We start from the raw sequence: 6,424 nt of genomic DNA, 5'->3' as shown, positions 1-6,424 counted from the left end.
CCAAGCATTTTTGGATGATAGAATGTGCTGTCGAGATCCGCAACAGCAGAAGCGGTAGAAGGTGTTTTTAGAGAATGTACAACAGCGCTTCACCAAAAACAAATATCACATTTTTCCGACTGATTTGATGCGGTATGTGCTGTCAACCATTCGAGGGTACATGTGCACTTTCGGATTTGATTGATGTTTGTTTTGATGGTGCAGGACCATCAAAGTTATGCTGCGATAAACAATGATCAAGCGGTACAATGACTTGCGGTAGAATCTGCGTTACCCAGGTTGAACTGTACCCTCGATTGTTTGATTGCGCTTATCGCAACAAATCCGTCAGAAAAATATGATTTTTGCTTTTGGTGAAGTGCTATTGGGCGCTTTGCAAAAACACCGTCTACAGCCTTTACTATTGAGATTCGACCACACTCTATTATCCACAAATGCTTGTTCAGGTGTCTTATATGTGATATAAGAGAAGAACAAAGGAGACAAGAGCAAAACATAAAGTTTATCCCATGAATTTAGAATCACCCTGTAGTGACCGACCAAATGACCAAAGTGTCCTTTAGTTTATTATACTAATGGTCGATATTCACCGTTCAATAGTAATGATGAGAAAGACCATTCTCTCGAAAATCAAGATCACAAGATCTTAAAAAGAGTCACAAGTCAATAGATTCATATGATGAATTGCTCAGTCAGAATTAACATTATACTCCTGAAATATTCAAAACGTGACTCAGAGACTTACGACGAATCAATTTTTGTAATTGAATTTCCAATCTCTGCGGTGGAATCACTCATTCGTCTATACACGCATTCAAGACATGGCAACTTGACTTTGACGGATGAAGTTCAACTGCTCTTCATTTTCGTAACCCGGATTTAGTTTATGGCGCCATTAACACTTCTGTGCATTGTCTTTTTCTAAAGCTGCAGTGATGATGAGAGATATATAACTATCCACGTGTATGTGAGAGAGGTAAAAGAGGGCCTAGAAGTAAAAGAAAGCAACACTTATTTTTTTAAGGCCTATTTCTTTCTTTACTTTTTCATTCTCCCACCTACTTCTTGTCCACCCTCAATTGCATCCTGAAAAGCCTAGGCTGTAAACCCGCTTATTTGCGAGAAAGCCTAAGAAAAAAAAAAAGAACCTGCCCAACCCCTAACTTCCTTCAAAACTCGGGTTTAATGTGCGTGTAGCAACCAACGAGTTGATGATGGATGGTTTTTAAGAGAAGAGTTATCTTCTTCGAGGCATCAAGATGGGGGCCCCCATTCAAGTTGCGTACTTCGATACGTTTCCCACGAGGGGGCGCGCGTGTCGCGCCACGAATTTTCATACATCTCCTTGCCACCACGATGTTTTTCCCCATCTTTCTTCTTATAATTCAATCTGTATGATTAATCGAGATTTTATAACGGGTGGGACGGACTCCCTGACGTAAAGGCGTGCTCCGGGCCACGAAAATCTATTCCTTCATTGTTCGCCATTTTCTTTTCTTTTTACTTTTCTAAGGCATAAATTTCTTCTCGTGCACAAGGCTTCTTCTAACATGACGTGGGCGTAATAATAATAATAATAATGAAAAAAAGAAGAAGAGATTCAGAAATCTGATAAGACGATGAAATATTTTCGTGGATATGAGCAACATAATCGTGAATATCCAGTTATCTCATAGCTGGTACGAAACACGGTTTGTGGTGCTGGTTTTAACTGCCATTTTTATTTATTACTAACTAGTATTTTCTTTCTTATTTGCAACCCAGTTTTTATAAGCAGTTATCATTCTCCTGTGCTTTTACTGCAATAAATTTTAAGCACGTAATAACGATGATTTTCTTAGGTGCATCTTGACCTGGATTTATTGGATTTTGCGTCCTTCATTATTCATAAATATAATGATTGAGTATTAGTCATTTGAACTCAAGGAGAGAAGCGTAATCAAATTAAGTTTATCATCTTCAATATTAAGAGTAAAAAACTTCCTTGATTTAGGTAAGTCGCTGCAAAATATGCTCAAGATATTGACCATTACTTTATACGCATTCGGGGATCACATCATTATAATCACCACTTATTTTTGACTACAAGATGTTAAGTTATAAAATAAGGCGAGAATCGCGAGAAGATTTGGTACGAATATAATTATGGTGAGAGAGAGCTGCAAGGCAGTTATTATGATAATGTATCAATCATTACTGTCACAGGTTAAAAACGTCGCTTATTACTTTTAAAAGTGATAAAGACTCGGAAAAAAACATCACGCAGTATGTCTGAAACTTGGCAGATTTTGAAATAATCGCAAGTTGGTGTCGTTCAAATGTACCGTAACTAGACAAATGGGATCAATCTGAATAACTAGGAAAAAAGACAGTAGACCACTTCAATTGCAGTTGATGCGAGAGGTGAACGTCGGTTGTGTGTGTGAGAAGGTACATGGATGGTGAAGGATGGTGAACGACACATTAAAGTTGGGAACTCACTATCCAAATGAGTCAGAAAGCTACCAGACACTTGCCTGAAATGCAAATGAAGCGAACCTCGCTGTGTATGGTGCTCCAAAGAGGATGGATAGTCGTTGCACCCATGGGGGACGAAGTTGTTTTGGAACAAATGACTTCAATTTCCAATTTGCTACTGATATTGATCCTCTTCTAATTGTCAAAGAGTGACTTCCTTGGACGAATCAAATTCTATGTTGCGGGGAAATTGATAGTTACTACCTGTCTTATCCGGGAAGAAGATCTCTGAGAACAAGATTGTAACTATATTACTGGGAGAATGGAATACAAGCTGTTAGTAGCAGTACTATATTGTCTGTGTTATCGTGATATTATCGTGATGTTGTCTAGGTTCAGTCTATAACTGCAAACCATGTACATACTGCATAAATGTTTATAGTGGTGCCTTTCCTGTCTGGTCCACGTGGGATCTTCGAAAAGCGTAAGATGACATGCCATGTGACTCTGGAATGCCTGAATATTGTAGAAAGAGCATGATCAAAACCTCCAAGTACTTTTCTGGTACCTCAATTCTACTACTACTACGTGAAAGGCTACTTCAATTCTGCAGAATTAAATCTTATCAAGCGCATTTAAACCAATTCGATCATTATTGTTTTTCCAATAGACGTTCCGACACACATTTTCCAAATACTATTGAATGGACTACGGTCTGCTCGGATCTAGATAAATGTAACAACCTTCCAGCTTCTTATTGTGTATCAATTGCAGACCATTTTGCTGCGTCCAGGACTGTATACAACATTTTCTATATATAAGCTGATCGCATTTAACCTACTGGTCACATTAATGTGATACGGCTATCAGCCTTCTCAGATCATAGGCTACGCATAGTCTACAAAGATAGTGCAGGTGGTCCACACGAAGACTTTTTTTTCCTAATTAAGTGAAACCTATTCGATTATGTGCCATAAATATTAATAAATTGGAATAATATATTCACATAGGTTCAAATAAAAGATAAAGACCGCATATATAATTCCAATATAATTTAATGGCAGAACAATAATCTGACTGAGATAATCGTAATGATATAATAATAATAGTAATAATCATAATTTATTGACACAAACTACAAAAGGGGGGGAGGGGAGACAAAACACGAATAGGGAAAAACAAACACAATGGGATGGAGGGAGGGAGGGAGGGAGGGAGGGAGGGGGAGAAAATCAATGCAAATATTCATAATAGTGACCCAAGATCTGTCCAGGGTCAAGCCACAAAAAATTTGAGCGTTGGCAAACACATGATATTGAGACGGACAATACTCAACTTTATAAATATATACATAAATGATACAAGTCGATCAAACAATAGTATGGTTATTATTTTTATCCGATGGTGTTTCTTTTTCTTTCCTTTTTACATGGAAGTGAAACATAAGAGGCACAAACACAGCAAACTTGGTGAAACACTTGCCATATATTGGCATTTCTTTAAAGAATTTTTAATTTTAGTCATAGTTTCGAATTTTGTATCATTACTCGGTATGTTGAAAGATCGTGGTGCTAAATATGAAATTGTTTCTGAACGAGCGTCTGTTTAGGATTTATCATCTCCTATTGAATTCCATATTATATTTTTATGAAAGTGCGTCGCAATGTCAACCAGGCTGGATTTTTTTTTTTGTAGGAAGAGTAGAATTCGATATAATTTCCTTAAGTTATTCGTTATAAGTCCTAAATTAGATCTGTGGTCACCACTCCAGATATATATACCATATTGTAAAATAGAGACAACCCATGCAAAATGAAGCGTATGGAGGAAATAGCTTGAAATTATGTTTTTCAGATAATAAAATCTAATGCTAATATATTTTAGTTTGTTATTGATTGTAATATCGTGAGATTTCCTTGATTACTCCATGATTACTTTCCAAGATCATTACTTGTAGAGAAATTAATTTCATATAATTTGTTATTTAAAATATTCCTATAATTTCTCCAACCAATTTTAAAAACTGAGTTTCTCTAATAGAGAGTACAAATTTATATGGTAATCTCAATTATTATTAATGGCTAGTCATTACAGTACTATTCAGGAAATAAACAAAATACAAATACAGCATTTACTTTTTTTGAGAAAATGAGGTGCTTTTGATTCACCTTTTACAGGAAATGACCAAAAAAATAAAAAAATGGAGGGAAAAATCCGTGTATGAGACGTAAAGGGTTATTATTACATAGGAATGTTGGCTTCATAACAAGTTCCTGTTTCGTTTGTTTCCTCTTTGGCACTACTTGAACCCTTTCTCTCGAACGCATTGCACATATATACAGAAATATATACAACGTATTAAGATGAGAAGACATTAACGGACGTTAAGTATAGGGCTTGGGAGAGCTAGAAGAGGAAAAAAACTAAAACACTAGTCACAAACGAAAACTGTTGAAATGCCCACATGAATGGTGAGCTTAAAGGTAACCTTTCTATTTTTCGAGCGTGTGGCAACATTCTTTAGAGCGTAATGCGCTTGCCACGCTTCCACCATCAACTAGAGATGATTTCTATTTATTTTCTTAAAGCTTGATGATGATGAGGCAGAGAAAGACAGGCTCGAAGTGATTACCTCAGCCTCATACACAGCGTACGACAATTTAAGCGCGAGTTTTCCACGGTTCTTAAAGCGAAGGTGGAATTTCCTTGTAAGTTTTTTCAAAGGCAATCATTAACCAACTCGTTTTCTAGCCCATTCATCCCTTTTACTTTATAACAGTAATTTTTTTTTTTCACTCCGAAGAATTTCACGGCCATTTCCAGAGGAATTTCTAACATTGTTGTTTCCACCTACGTAATTTTTGCGAACATCAGTTCTGTGAAGTGCTTCAAAATCATCGGAATTGATCATTGGTACAATTATTGAAATATTCATTTCTTCTCGTGAGAAAAATTCCCGAGTATAAATCACCTACAGAAAAGACAGCCACAATCACACCAATTACTTAAAACAAGGGTGTTCAACCTTTAGGAGAGCGCGAGGCCTCTTCATTGGTGTGAAGACGTGTCGCGGGCCACTCAAGTGCTCTAGAACTATGTCGCGGGTCAATCTGGGAATGCGTCACAGGACACTTAAGCCATGTGAAAATGTGCCGTGGGCCGCTTGAGTGATCCGGAACAGCGCCGCGGGTAATTTTACTGCTTTGGAAACGTGCCGCGGGTAACTCGAGTGATGTGGAACTGCACCGCGAGCCGCTTAAGTGCTATGAAACAGTACAACATGACACTTAAATGATCAAATGATCTATAAACATGTCGCGGGGTCACTTGAAAGATCTGGCAATGTGTGGTGGTCCACTTGATGTGGTACAATGATCGCGCAATCGGTAGAGCCTGGTCATGCTCGGTTCAATCTATCTAACGGGCAGCTTAAATGCTCTCGAAACAGTGTCGGGGGTTATTAAAGCGATCTGTAAATTCGCCGTGGCTCACCGAAGAGATCGTTATAGGTCGTTATGGCTCACTCCCACTTCTTACGTGGTTGATTTTATTTTATCTTATTCTAAACTTCATTGCACAATTTTACTTTTATAAGTTACAATTTTAATTTTATATATTTTATTTAATACACAAACCTGTGCAAGGGCGGTAGGTTCTAACTTCACAGGTGCACAATTCAAACATTCAATAAAATAGGAAAGAAAAAGTGGGGAATATCAGTAAAAAGCAATAACATATTCACAGACACGGACATATGCAAGGGGAAGAATGCATAAAAGATGGCAGGCACTAATCAATAAGTTAAAAAAAAAATCCCCTAAAAGAACAATAAAATAAACATGTATACACAAATAAAATTCCCAAAATACGCATTAAACACCCCAGAATATGCACTAGAAATCTCAAAAATTCCGAAATATATACAAAAAATTAGAAAATACGCATTAAAAATCACCATGCAAAAAAA

Source organism: Pholcus phalangioides, unplaced genomic scaffold (genome assembly GCF_987345545.1).
Source record: "Pholcus phalangioides strain wild (caught in Gottingen) unplaced genomic scaffold, Ppha-v1.0 ptg000009l_1, whole genome shotgun sequence".
NCBI classification, from domain to species: domain Eukaryota; kingdom Metazoa; phylum Arthropoda; class Arachnida; order Araneae; family Pholcidae; genus Pholcus; species Pholcus phalangioides.
This window is presented reverse-complemented; position numbering follows the sequence as displayed.